Raw genomic sequence first — 14,393 nt, 5'->3', positions numbered from 1 at the left:
TATATTAGGTTTTTCTTCTAAAATATTATGGGGTACAACTGCTCAACAAATGTTTGGGTGATATATAGTCAGACAGTTATTTTATTTAAGTTATTTTAAAATTAATAGGACTGTCAAATTATTGGGGGGGGGCTCTGTGCTGCCAGATATTACTTCCTGCCAATTCCTTCTTACATATCCCTGATAACACTAAAACCCAGATTCTTCTGTTTTCACTTCTTTTCCTTGAGTGCTTAACTTCCTTTATCAGCCAACCTCTTATCTGCTCTTCAATGGGATTTTTTTTTTATGTCACAGAAGTTTAGGCAATGAAAAACAGTTGGATATTTTTTTTTTTTGTAAATTTACAAAACTTTTTTTTTTAGTCCATATTCTATGTTTTAATTTGACTCCTTTATATCTGTATAAGGTGGTATGGAGATTTATATAAGAAAAGTTTTAGATTTTAAATGAGTTGATATGAGGTAAGGGATAGAACTAAACTTAAATTTGATTAAGTTGAAATTATATTAAAATGTATTTGCTGTTATCACCTTTTAAAAGACTATCTACAAATGAACCTATGTAAAATCATGATGTTTGATATCCCTTATTTTTCTATATATTTTGAATAGATACGAACATAACATGAAATCCTGATTTATTTATTTTTTTACAGATTAGTAAAGGGGCAAGGAAGAAACATGTATCATTAAAAACATGGTGCATTCATATTCTGCACTTTATTTAGAAATAAAACATTTTCCTGCCTATATCCTACAAATGTTTCAGTTCTAAATACAGTAAACTGGAGAAAATAGATTTCAAACAGGAATTAAAAATTTTGTTGACAAATATTACTAATTTGGTGTGTGTGTTTAAATTTTCCAGTATTTTAGCAAGAAATTAAAACTTGCTTTATTGGAGGAGGGATAAAACTTGTTTCTTCACAATAAAATTGGGCTTAACACAACCAAAGAAAAACACAAAGCTTCTCAAAAGGCTTAGGAACATTGAAAGGAACTAAAGATGCCTGATTTGACGTCTCTTATTTTTTTGACATCATTTAACAAACCACCTAGTTTAAAGTTAATGCTTAGCCCCACCCCTTTTTCCACTAACAAAGGGGGGGGGTAGAAAAATGGAAAACTTTGATGAAGTAAACAAAAAGTCTTACTTCCTTCTCTCAAAGATCAAAGAACCAACACATTCTGAAATAGCAAGAACGTCAGGCTTAACACTGCAAGCTTTAAGTATGCATGAAACACACAGCTCCTCACTAGTTGCTTTCCCCCTACAAGATCATGCTCATCTGGCAAAAAAACTAGTTAATGTAACATAAAACAGACTTTTAACATTCTTCCACATGTGCTGATGCGTTCAATAAAAATGCTTTTTAAAGCATGTAAAACCTTCCTTTAACTTTAATGTGGTAATATATACAATTTATTTATAAAAGGGGAGAGAACAGCACTACACGAAAATCATTATCTTCAGAATCCCATTCTTTTTTCATACAAGGGCAGCATAACAGCACTGACTTCAATAGCATAGTTGCTGTGTGACAAACATCGTTTGCAAATGAGTTATTACGAAAGCTGGAAGCATCCTGTAAGGCTAAGTGTTCTCATTTGCATTAACTCCAGGGACACCCAAGTTCCATCATATGGTTCCATCCTTGGAACAACTTTCTCAGCACTGCTACATATATAATCAAACTAACAACAGAAATGTGTTCAAAAGTACTTTAGTACAATGCTTTCTCTCAAACCGATTTCATACTAATGTTCTTAACTTGGAGCAGAGGGAAGGAAACGCTGTGGGATTAAGTAATAATAGATCAGTGCGAGTCAGAGCACAATGCTCTGAAAAAAGAAGTTAGAAACATCACACTTCAAGTGAACCACCTAAGCATCTTCCAGCAAACAAAGAACTGCACACAGCTTAGCAATACCAACGTGCACCACCCTGCTTGCCCATCGTTATTTTAGCTCTCTTCCACGCTGCCTGTGCTAACACCCGCAACAATGTAATAATCCTCACTACAATCCTTGTTCCAAGTCTGGCATCCTCAAACTTCTAACTCTCTTGCTGCTGCTGCTTTCTAGCCATTAAGGGCCCTATTCATTTCACAAGCATTAAGATGGGGAGCTTCTTGTCTTAGATCTCAGCAGCTATACCATACACACCAGCCCTTAATTTCCTCTCTCCCCTTCCAATGCCTCCTTTAAGGGTCCCTACAACTTTAATTTCTAAATTGTTCCTGACTCGGTCCTCGCAGCCCTCGGGTTTCTTTTCGCTTTTGTTTCTCTGCCTGAGCCTTCAGGTTCCCCCTGTCCAACAAGGGCTTGATATACCCCTGGCGCTCAGATTGTACAAGAACCCTGTGTCTCTCCAACCGAGGTAGTCTGGCTTGAGCATTTAAAAAACCAGTTAGTTGGCTGCTGCCTTTGCCTGTTCAGCCACAGGCGGCAAATCCTGTCATAGCCGCTCCCCCCCCCCCCCCAGTTGGTGAGGTTGGTGCCCTTTTCTGCCCTCACGCAGGGCAAGCTCCCTGGACCTCTTTCCCCAAGAGGAGGTCCATGCCCGCCTCCCCTTCGGTGAGCGCAACCTCCCATCTGGCGGGGGGGGGAATTCCTCCTCCAGCCCCTCTCCTGCTTAGGGGTCAAGACCTCTTCCCCTCCGTCGGCCTGGCCAGGCAAGGAGGCGAAATTCCCTCCAAACAGGAAGGAGGGGCTTGAAGCAGCACAACCCCCACCCCCAATATGGAATTTGAGCCCCAAAGGGGTGGAGCCCCCTCAAACCTCCCACCCCAAATCGGGGGTCAAGCCCCCCCTCTACCCTCAGCCTCCCTGGGCCGCACATGAAGCACCCCTCTCCACCCCAGCTGTGGGTCTTTCACTTCCCCCACATTTAGGGTTTGAGCCCCCAAGGGGGTAAAGCCCCCTCCCCCCCTCCGGCCCCTTTATTTACCGCCATCATCAGCACGCGCGAGCTGTCACCAAGCGCGAGACACCCCAACCGGTACCTGACACGCCCCCCCGGCCGCCATTGGCCGCCGAGCTCGCCCCGCCCCGCGCTGCCGTTGGCTGAACCGCCCGCCAGACACCATTTCCTTCCCACCTCCTGCTTCGGCCGCCCTACGACGAGTCGCCATTCAGCGAGCACGTTTACGCTACCTGCGCAAGGGGGCTCCCGAGAGTTTTCTTGGACGGTTCCTTTTCTTCTCGGCGTCATCTACGTAACACGAAAGAGCGGGAACCCTCTCACTGATTTACGCTAGTGACGCGTCAGATTGTGTGGGGTGGTTGTTGTTGTTTTTAGCTTTCCCGAGAATCCGAAGATTCTTCGGAACGGTTCGTCCCTAACGGCGTGGCAGCTAAAGCAGACGCGTTTGCCGTCTCTTGTTCCCCCAACTGCTAGTTTACGGCACTTGCGGAAGCTAACCAAATCCTATAAAAACCAGAAGCGGAGTCTGGGAAGGAGGGTCCGGGGAATACGTTAGCTCCGCCCCCGGAGCTGTGACATCCGTGGGCTTTGTGAATCGCGGGGGGAGGAAGAGGGGGGTTAAGTTTGGTTGAATCACAGGAGGGTAAATAAGGATGTTTCAGAGACAAAGGGGCTCTTAAAGACGCAGGACCCCATTTCGTCGGTTGCCCGCCTGTCTCTCCGGAGCATCGCGGAGGGCCTGGCCGGGGAGCTGAGGGCTCGCAAGGGACGGGGAAGAGAAGCCTCCCGAATGTCGCTGCTCCGCGACGGCCTCCCGAGACAAGGGAAGGGGCAGCAGCTGGCACGTTCACATGGCCCAGTGTGCAAACACACGTGTATACACACACGCAGCGTGCGCGCGGCCCCGCAGGGTCACTGCCTGGCGGGCGCCACGCGGAGCAGCGGCCGAATCCTGCGCCCAGTTCCCCTCTCCAGTCGCAGGTCCGGCTGGAGCGCCTTTTGCTTCGCGGGTTGCTCCAAGCGCCGCAATAGAAACTGGGCTAAGGAACCCACACGGCGTCAAAATGTGAAACTTGCCGCTTTTTAAAGTATATATAATTTAAACAGATATTATGTGGCTTTTTTTTTTTTGCCTCGTTTTACCGTCAGGAAGGAACTGATGACATGGCAGCAGGTGAATAATCTGAGGCAGGCAGAGACTGCAGGGACAGAAAAGCAGGCTCCGTTGCGGCCGTTTTGAATCTCCTTGTATGCTTGTATGTATAATGGGAGAAATTAACGTATCGTACAGAATAACTTTGCAGCAGAGGTGTCGGCAAATTTATTGTGAAAAATCCTCTTTCAATGAATCTTTCTTTCTTGGGGAAAAGCATGTGATAATGTGCACTTTCAGGGGGGAGAAATGCAAGATTTATACCGATCGGACCTTAGCATTTTTGTGTGAAAGCCCTCCCCGCAAATCTACTACCAGATTACAGCTCACATCTATATCAGTTGACTGCAGTATAGAAATCCAGTGCTTTGTGATGCTACTGTGACATAAAAGCATGGATCTTCATTATTAAAGTTAACATGCAGAGGTTCCCCAAATGCCAAATTTGTTGTTAAATCACAGCTTGCATTCATCCACAAACTATACTGCATAAAATAAGGGATTCAGCACTTCATGACCACAATAGCATAAAACATGGAATGCTCCCAAAGCCACTATCAAATCACTGCTTGCATCCATTTCCATGGACTCCAAAATAAAAACCACAGCTCAAGATTTCCTTAATATCCAGCCTGGTAATTCTGATATTTGGGCCAGTCCCAACCAGGTATTACCTGACTGGATTTTGGAATTATTGTAATGAACTAAGACAGATTCCTTTACTTTTTGTAGATCTAGCATTGTTTTAGATAACAAAGATCAAAGGCACAGACCCGTATTGATCCTTATTCCTCCCCCAATAGAATTCTACCCTATCTGCCATCAAATCACATTCATGTCTATGAAGTACATTATAAACTTGTGGTGTGATGCAAAATTATGAACTAGATTCATAGGTTATTAATCCCTATTCCAGGTTTGGGGAAACTTTAGGCAAGCTGCTCTCAATGGGCCACCTTGCATTCTTAGTGGGGACCAGCTTGTTTGTGGGATGGCTGCCTATAGCAACAGCACTGAGCAGAATTCTGACCAGTGCACCTGAACTTACCTGCTGCACCACTCCCCATTGTGGAAAAGCAGGCTGTTTACTTGATGATGGCATCAGCATATCAGATGCTGCCAGACTTGTATGCAGGTGTCCCGTATTGATATATTTGTTGTTTCATGCAACTTTTTAGACTTATTGTCACCCAAAGTGGCTGACATCAATTTTAAAAAGAGGTAGAGCTGTTATCAGGACTAGAAACTAAAAGAACACACAAGGTAAATGGAAGTAAAGGGAATAGGAAGGAGATTAGTTCTTCATTGTCAGAACAAAGTGAAGAGCTATATCCTGTTCAGTCTAGGCTGATCTTCTGCAGCTGGTGTTGTTGCCTGAATGCTCTTGTTCCTTTGACCCATGTGGTGGATCACTAAACTGCATGTTGCAATTATTGCAACCTTCTTAATTAAGAACCTTCTAAGCACGGGACTTACTTCATCCACCCATGCTTCCCATTGGATCATCCAGGGAAGGAGTGAGTTAAAACCTTCTGTTGCAATTGAATCTTTTTGAGCAACAAGGTCTTCCTGAGCTCTGGTTTGTTTCTGTATGTTTGATTATTGTTTGGTCATGACTTTTGATGTTTCTTCCTACTGTTTTGCCATCTGGTCCCGATTTACTTCTTGATCCTGAAATTTAGTCTTCAGTCTGTGCACATAGATATGAGCTCCGATCATCTATGGGAGAGCCATGTCTCAGATACATGTGATTGTGTCACTGTGCTTGTTGTATTCTTGTCATCCTTCTGTCTTGAGAGTGTGCCTCTGGGATGAAGTCAAACCTCCCTGGGGCACAAGCCTGGGCAGCGTGTATGGAGATGGTCCTGGGCTGCCCAGACGACACTGTGATGGAGCTGTAATTTTTACAGTGAAATCTGTGTGGATGGGCTTGAGCTATGAATAGATGGTACACTTTTATGGTGTAACAATTTTAAAATAAGAAAGAAAGAGGAATTGCCCTGGATCTACATTCTTGTTTTGTGATGGTAACATAAGGACTAGATCCATGTATAGTGATGGTTGATTTGGGAAGCCTTCAGGGAGAAACCATAAGGGTCTAGGATCCTTGGTTTAGCACTCTGATGGAGACATGAAGTCATGGGTCTGTGATTTTGGCAGCACATTTTGTGAATATGGATGTGACTCATGATTTGGATTTGGACCACTTCTATTGAGAAACCATTCTGATGAGCTCCAGGTCCATGTTTTTGCACCACAGCAAACTGCTAGATCCATGGTTGTTATGGGGAAGAATGTGAACTGTGATTTGAACTGTCGTGTGCGTACAAAAATAATGCAAATTCAGTGGGATCCTTTAATTCAACTAAATCATACTTTTACTTTCCACTCCCTCTCCAAGGGGTATGAGAAGTAGTGTAATGAACCTTGTGTGAAGATTGGCCAACTGAAAGTTAACCCAGGGTGAATGGTAGGCTGATTATAGTTCTGATTGCTGGTTGCCATGTGAACTAGAGGGCAAGGGGGTGGGGCTAGGCCAACTTGGGGGGGGAGTGTTGTGTTGGGAGAGATCTATCTGAAACCTGAAAAGACGTTGCCTAATGGCCCTGTGAGAAGATCTTAGTTAGGGATTATAAGAGATGCCGCCATCCACAAACAAGGCACTGAAGTGAAGATTCCTGTCATAGTCCACCATCTGCAATGAAGGTTGCCAGCTGAGCACTACAGCTGCAATAGCAATAATCAAGGCTATGAAACATCTTGCTTTTTTCTCTGTGTACTGTCTGATTTTCATTTTATTTTATGTTAATTGGTTAGCAACAGCAATAATTTAGGTTTAATATCCCAGACATATCTTATTTGTTCTGTAACATCTGAGTTACCATACTATTGCTTTGCTTGTCTAAATTCCTTGGGGCTTTTCTTGACCCCAAAATAAATCTTGCCAGTGTTTGAAAGCATCTAGGTGTGCATTCCTTTTTGGCTGAAATTCATGCAAGGAGGGTTTGCACACCCACTTGTGGATCGATTGCAGAAGAAAGGACTATTGACAGGCTAATGAATTGAGGTGTTCAGGGCACAGATCACCCTGAATAAAAATCATAAACTTTCTGCTCACTCTGGTACTTTCAGTTGGCTGATAAAATAAATCCAAGGGCACGGAAGTAAAAAATCTGAATTCCTAGGTGTGTTCCACAAAAAAAACTGTGTTAGCCAGAGGGCAGTTTCAAATCTGTTATTTCAGTCTTTAAAGGGTAAAGGTAAAGAGACCCCTGACCGTTAAGTCCAGTCGTGGACGACTCTGGGGTTGCGGCACTCATCTCGCTCTATAGGCCGAGGGAGCCGGCGTTTGTCCGCAGACAGCTTCCGGGTCATGTGGCCAGCATGACTAAGCCGCTTCTAGAGAACCAGAGCAGCACACAGAAACGCCGTTTACCTTCCCCCCAGCGCAGTACCTATTTATCTACTCACACTTTGATGCGTTTTCGAACTGCTAGGGATTCGAACCGCCAACCTTCTGATCGGCATGCCATAGGCTCTGTGGCTTAGACCACAGCACCACCCGTGTCCCATTTAAGTCTTTGCTCTTCTTTAAAAATGTTTTCTCAGATATGCAGAGAACATTTTTAAAATATCACAGTTTTAGAGCAGTTTCAGCTTTTTAACACAATGGCAGGTAGTGATGAAATCTGTGATCCTGCTCCCAGGAGGCCGAAAGAATCCTCTTGGAGAAGTACTGAAGTAGGAATGGAAGATTTGTTAAAAAGTGATTAGTTTAATAAAGCACTTCAATGGCAAACACTGGCAGTAAACTGAACCTTTGCTGGCAAAGTGGGAGAGGGGTGTCAACAGGAAACAGAGATCAAATCCACCCCACCGCAAATTATGGGCATGTTCAGGATCAGCCCCCGGGGATTGCTTTTTCATCAAGATAAAAGTGCTTGGTTTCTTATTAAAAATTATGCTTATTAAACAGCATGTTTATTTAGTCTTAAGAATGCTGGTTTCTAAAAATAAGCTAACCAGGAAACAGCAGAAAGCAGCTGTTTTACATAAACTTTTGTGTGGTGTGTGTGTGTGTGTGCGCGCGCGGCATGAATTCCCTTAGCAGATACAAAAGACAAAAGATGGGGGGGTCACCTTAAGCAGAAAACTCAGAGTGAGGTGATACAGCTCACTCTGAGGGGAACACAACTGCTTCTCATGCTATCAAAGTGCCACAGTTTTACACAGAGGTGAATAATTTGACAGAATAGATCAGAAATTAAAGGAACTGGTTTTCATTTGGAGGAGACACTTCATAACACCAAAGCATTATTCTGCCATTTAAAACAAACAGCTCAGGATCGAGATATGACACATGGGATGTGTCAATATGCCCTAAGCAAAGCCTCAAAGCAAGAAAAGATAGGCACGATTGCCAGTCATCAAATGGATAAACTTTACTCTGCATGCACAGGGCCAAAGTCCCTCATGATAAAGTGGTGGTAGCTCCAGTGAACCCAAAACTCACAAGAACCATGTGAAGTAACAAGGATGCGGGGACTCGAGTCACAGATTCATGACCCAAAATGGTGTACATTTTGCATATGCATTGGTGCCTATGGAAAATTAAGGTAACAGGTGGTTGGAATTCCACCCACATGGCATTCTTCTGCCATATTAGCAGAGTATTAAAATGTAATGTATCCAGTACAGCGCTAAACAACTCTTCTGTCAGTGCAAGGACCTACAGTTGTGCAACAGGACTTTCTTCCCTACCCTGACTGGTCCCCCTAAAACAGTTCTGGGGGTTCTTTAGGTTCTTTGGAGCAGATCTGGGGAGCATGCAGAGTACTCAAGCGAGAAGTCTTATCACACAAGCATAAATTCTTTTCCAGGCAGGACAGTTACTTAGCGCTACATTGGATGCAAGCTTGTTTTCAGACAGGGCCTGCAGCAAAAGACTACAGCATGACCTTCATTGGCCATTCCCTAACAATGCCACTTCAGGGGTGCCAAAAGATGTGAAGTGGCCATCCATGAAGATAAGCTTCTTTAGGCTGACCAAGTCAGGGCATTGTCAGTCACCTCTTTGATTTTGAACGACAAGCAACACGGCTAATAATATACTGACAATGAATTTTGATATAGTGTTATAAAAATATTAACGGAAGACATATAATACGTGCATGGAATCACAAACTAATAAGAATCAGATAAATGTTCCATAACCAGGAATGGTAGGATTGATAAGTACCTTTTTGATTTTGAGCATGTTTGTAAGCACACTGTGGATTTTACTGAGCATTTTTCAGATCCTTGGTAGCAGTTTATTAGGAGCCATAAGAAACGTAACTTTTAAAGGCCCGCCCCTGCCCCAAAGGGGTGTGTGTGCGCACACATGTTCCAATTTCCAGGCAGTTGCTGTTGTTTTCAAGTTGCCCAGCAAGAAATGCACCCTGTAACCTGCAAAGTTTTAGGGTGCACTCTCTGACTTGTGTTTACTGGGCATTCGCTTGGCCTGCTGTTTACATGTTTTGCTTTTTAAACACTCTATGCATTTTTAAAACTTTTTTTTTTAAATGCCGGATACAAACCCTTTTTGCTCTGGAGCAGTAGTGGAAATGTTTAATGTAACATAACAACAAGCAAATAAGCTGGTTCCCAAAAAAAAACACTTGAGGGAAGAAAGCATGTCACTCTGACTAAACTCCAAAGGCTGAGAGAGAGCAAAGAAGTCGCCTGGTTCTAAAAGGGAGAATGGAGCGAAAGGAGGTGGAAGAAGAACCTCTGCGGTTTTGTGAAAAACCTAACGATTTGTATTGGCCGTTAAGAGTGGGAAAGTTAGCTCAGTCCTTAATCGGCAATGGCAAGAAGGACGGCGATCATCATTTCTAGGGCAGGGGATTCCGCCCTCACTCCCAAAGATCTAAGAATGACTGGCCCGGCAAGGTGGACGCATTCCTGGGGCCTCGTCCCCCTTCTCAATGGGTACTTGTAGACTGGAGGCGAAGGGCGGAGTTTCGTCGCCTTCTTCAGGCCTGGCTCCGCCCCTTATTCTCGGCTGCCACGGCAACGACCAAAATTATGGGCAGGAAGGCGGGGAAAGGGGGGGGGGGAGAACCGACTGCCGGAGATTTGTCCTTTGTGGAAATTTAAGGGATTTTTTTTTTAATTCAGTCACCATTGTACACGAGGCGGCATGATTTAGTTTCTGTTTCTATAACAGGAGATGAAAAGCAGACAGCCTTTCTAGCCCGTTCATTTTTTTTTAAAGTATCGGGGAAGGTTTTTTTTGGGGGGGGGGTTGTGTGTGTATTAATTTTAATTACATTACAAAAGCTGATTCTAACATCTGCCTCTATTTCTGTAAGGCAGCCGAACTCTCTCCTCGCACCCAAAGCCGATAGCTCATCTAAGGGTTTGTTCACACAAAGATTCATATAGTGTGCAATACACAATATGCAAAAGGATGCACAGAAGTGATCTGATCTGGGGTAGTTTTCCCCTACTATGATCTGGCTAATTATAGGTGCCTGCAGTAGGTTATTTCACTTGTTACATTAAACACTCTCTCATACACACACAAACAGAATTGCTTTGCTGTTCTGGCCCAACAAAGGGTTTTGATTTAGACCCTCACCAGACCAGCTTAGATTCCACTAAGCTTTATCCACAATTGGTCAGTTTCTACCACTGACCTGCCAGCTTCCATCATGCCATGGCATGCTTTGTGGTAGCTCCACTTTGGGAACAGTCCGGCTCTCTTCCTCCCATATATCAAAGTTCTAGCCCAGGGTCTGGTATTTTTGAAATAAAAACGTGGCAAGACTTAAGTGTAGATCTCTAAATTAGAAACCCCCCCCCAACTGAGGACTGAATGGGGGGGGGAGAGACCTGCAGCCTGCTTTTGCAGTGAACAGTTGAGAGTAGCTGTCCCATGTTTTCTTCCATTTCTAGAATGCTATATGTGCCAATTGCTTTCAAATATCCCCCTCTTCTGCCTTGGACGTCAGACTTATTCAATAGTAGCATCTTCCCTTGTGGTAAAGGAATGCTTGCAGAACCCACCAGCGCTTAGTTTGATGCAGTGCCATCAAAGGATGAAGGCAAGAAAATCCAGTTATATGCAGAACATTCAAAAAGGCTTTAAAAAACCCTCTCAAGTGTCTTTATTTGCGTGTTTTCATTAGACATGCTGCTGAAAAACTGTAACGGCTGATTTTAAAGTAACGCTGCTTACTTTTGTATTTTTAAAATACAATTTAGTGACATAATTTTGCATTTATACCATTTGGGAGAATGTTATCAATATTTTAAATAAAGCAAATTTTACTACTGTATGTGGTCACAGGCAAAACAAACGAACTTAAGAAACCCCCAGACTTATTTGCATAATGTTTTATCCAAGGGGAAGGGCTGAGAGGGTGTAATTTATGAGTTGTGACAGTTTTAGTGGCAGTTAAATGGCTTTTCCTAGGGCCTTGAAGTATGTGAGAAGTTTTACCAGAATATCTCTATACTGAGTGCTTCCTTCAGTGTACCTGACAGTAACAGATTTTTCAACTGAGCAAGGCTAGTCGGTGCTATATCTGAAAAATGGAGGCCAGTTCCACACATCTCATTATACTTCTCAAGGGGAAAGTATTGGGACATTAGCTGCTTAGATATGCACATTAATTAGTAACCCTTGCCTGAAATCTACCAAAATAATGCTAGCTGTAAACTTGGTTACCAACTCAGGTCAAGGGCTTGAATAAAATACAGTTTCACTCTCCCTGTGTTGATTATACAGCCTCACAAAGATCATCTGGCAATTTCATACCCTCCAACGTTTCTCCAATGAAAATAGCAATGGCCTATTCTATAACAACAACAACAACAACAACAACAACAATTTTATTTATACCCTGCCACTCTGGGTGGCTTCCAATATATATAAAAACATAATAAAACATTAAACATTAAAAAAAAAACCTTCCCTATGCAGGACTGCCTTCAAATGGCTCAGGTATCGGATAACTCCATATCCTCCAACATTTTTCCAGTGAAAATAGGGACCTCCTACCATACCTTCCAACATTTCTCAGAACAGGGACATCCTAAGGAAAAACAGAACATTCCAGGATCAAATCCAAGACTGTCCCTGGAAGATAGGGACACTTGGATGGTCTGTGAGTTTTGTTATATTTCTTATAAAAAGCTTGCTTGCTTGCTTATTTCTTTATTTAAGCATTCATTTAAATATGGTTGGAAGTCTGGGTACAAGCAGAATCTTAAGAGTAGAAAAGCACTTAGGTAAGCCATCCTCCTCTAGCTGAAGCCCCATTAGATATTGTGCTGTGTTCTAGCATAGCAGAGACCACACCTTCACCCTTTCCTATGTGACAGCCCTTCAGGTATTTGAAGATTTGCTATCAGGTCCCCTCACAGTGTACACTTAACGAGATTTTTAAAACATGAAGTGGTTTAGAAATGCTTTTAAATAAATACATGTGGGTATATAAATCTGCTTTCTTCAGACACTTCCAAACTCTGATGTAGTTGAATGTGTCCCTTGGTGTTTATTTACAAAAACCAGCTTGGTGAGAAAGTTTGATTTTTGCCAAGTAAGGTCCCAACCCTACACATTCCGTCTTATTCATAACTCTTATAGTACTGCTGGGCGGTGTTAGATGTTGAACATCGCGATGCAGCACCAGCCGCATTGCGGTTTGGCGATATACCACAATGTTGAAACAAGCTGCGTTGGCCCCAGCCCGCTAGACGCAGGGTGAAAGTGCTGCAACTTTCGCCACCAGAGCTGGGCCCCTTTCACCCCAGTGCCTCGCAGGCTAGGGCCAATGCAGCTGGCCCAGCCCGCTACTCAGCTGGGGGGGGGCTCTCCCTCCCCCCCGCTGAGCGAGCCCTGATGCCTCAACAGCATCAGATTGCTCAGATGGGGTGGGGGGAGGCTTCTTCCACCCATCTGAGCGATGCGACGCCACAGTAGCATCAGGCTTCGCACAGCTGTTGTGTAGAAAAAGCCCCCCCCCCAGCTGAGCAATATGATGCTGTTGAAGCGTCGTGGTTGATCTGATGGGGGGGGATGGTTTCACAGAGCCCTCACCCCACTGCTGGCTTTGGCAAGCCAGCGCCGGACTGGGGGCTTCGTTAAATGCAGCTTGTCTCTCCCTCTGCCCCATATGAGGGCAGACTGCAATGTCTTTTTCACTCAGTGGTATATCACTGGTGAAACCACCGCTCTTCTGAGTCCCTCTGCTAGCGGCACCCCCTGGATGAAGTTGCGCTCTAGCAGAGATATACCACTGAGTGAAACCAACATCGCAGTCTGCTCCTCATACTGGTCCTGGGCAATATATCTATACATCGCCCAAGCCCATCTCACAGAAGCTAATGTTTCTCCTTCCCACGTAAACACATTTTAGAACAGAGGCTTATGTTAACTCCTTTAAAAGGCACAACATCAACAAGCCAAAGGTCTGAGCCTTGAGCACTTACCCACTGCAGTTAATCAGTAAGCACGGGAATCAAAACTTATTAAAGTCAAATGAAGTATAGTTCATAGATCAGGTTCAATTTGGTTATTAATATGTTAAATTTACTTGCAGTACAAACCATTTTCCGCACATGTTATGAATCAACTTGTCAGATCTTTCTGGGCTCATAGCCAATGGATAGGATTGAAAATACCAAGAAGCTTTTCTAAGTGCCTTAATGTTTAGATATGCAGCTTAAGAAATGATTGCCTACCAATAAAAATCATATGTAATTAATAGCTTTGGCAAAATTTCTTTGTAGGCAGTGAATAACAGTGATCATTGTATTTCCTTATTATTTGTATAGTTCTAATGTTTCCTAGCAGCCGGAAGTCAATGGATCAAATATAATTAGTGCTGCAAGTCAAAGTAAATATTCTCCAGTCAAAGTTATAACTTTCTTTTTTCAGAATAGATGTTTTATATAGTTTTTACAACTTTGCCCAAATGCAAATTCTGATTACCAATAGCTTTCTTTTAAATGATCAATCTGCACGTAAGTTGGGAGAAAGGTTAACATACATTTCAATGCACCTGGATCCAAAAAGTACTATTTGCATTTTGTTCAGAGCAGGAATACAGAATTTCCCCCTCTGACTCTCCAAAAAAGTCCCCTTCCAATCCTGTAAATTAAACATTCTGCCTCACATGCAGTAAAGGCACTACATTTTCAGAGTTTACATTTTGAACTTGCAGCAGAATCCATATATGGGCAGAAATGAAAAGCAGTTGCTACCATGCACTCTTCACTCAGTTAAGTTGGGGCGAAGGAAAGAGAAGTGTTTGATTTT

General features: G+C 43.3%; 1 protein-coding gene across 6 annotated transcripts in view; it reads right to left on the bottom strand.

Annotated features, from left to right (window-relative positions):
* Window positions 1–7,230, bottom strand: part of USP49 (ubiquitin specific peptidase 49) — a 55,349-nt gene extending 48,119 nt beyond the window's left edge. For 4 of the 6 annotated variants that reach the window (XM_083744967.1, XM_083744970.1, XM_083744965.1 and 1 more), the window contains exon 1: window positions 2,953–3,048. The gene's annotated coding sequence lies outside the window, so the exon portion shown is untranslated. Of the gene's footprint in view, window positions 1–2,952; window positions 3,089–3,158 lie in introns of those variants that run through there. The other 2 variants (XM_083744966.1, XM_083744971.1) reach the window with 2 other exon arrangements.
* Window positions 7,231–14,393: the final 7,163 nt, after the last annotated feature.

The sequence above is a fragment of the Podarcis gaigeae genome (assembly GCF_964106915.1).
Source record: "Podarcis gaigeae genome assembly, chromosome: 6".
NCBI lineage: Eukaryota > Metazoa > Chordata > Lepidosauria > Squamata > Lacertidae > Podarcis > Podarcis gaigeae.
The sequence above is the reverse complement of the archived record's forward strand: the minus strand, read 5'-3'. Positions and strand labels throughout refer to the sequence as shown.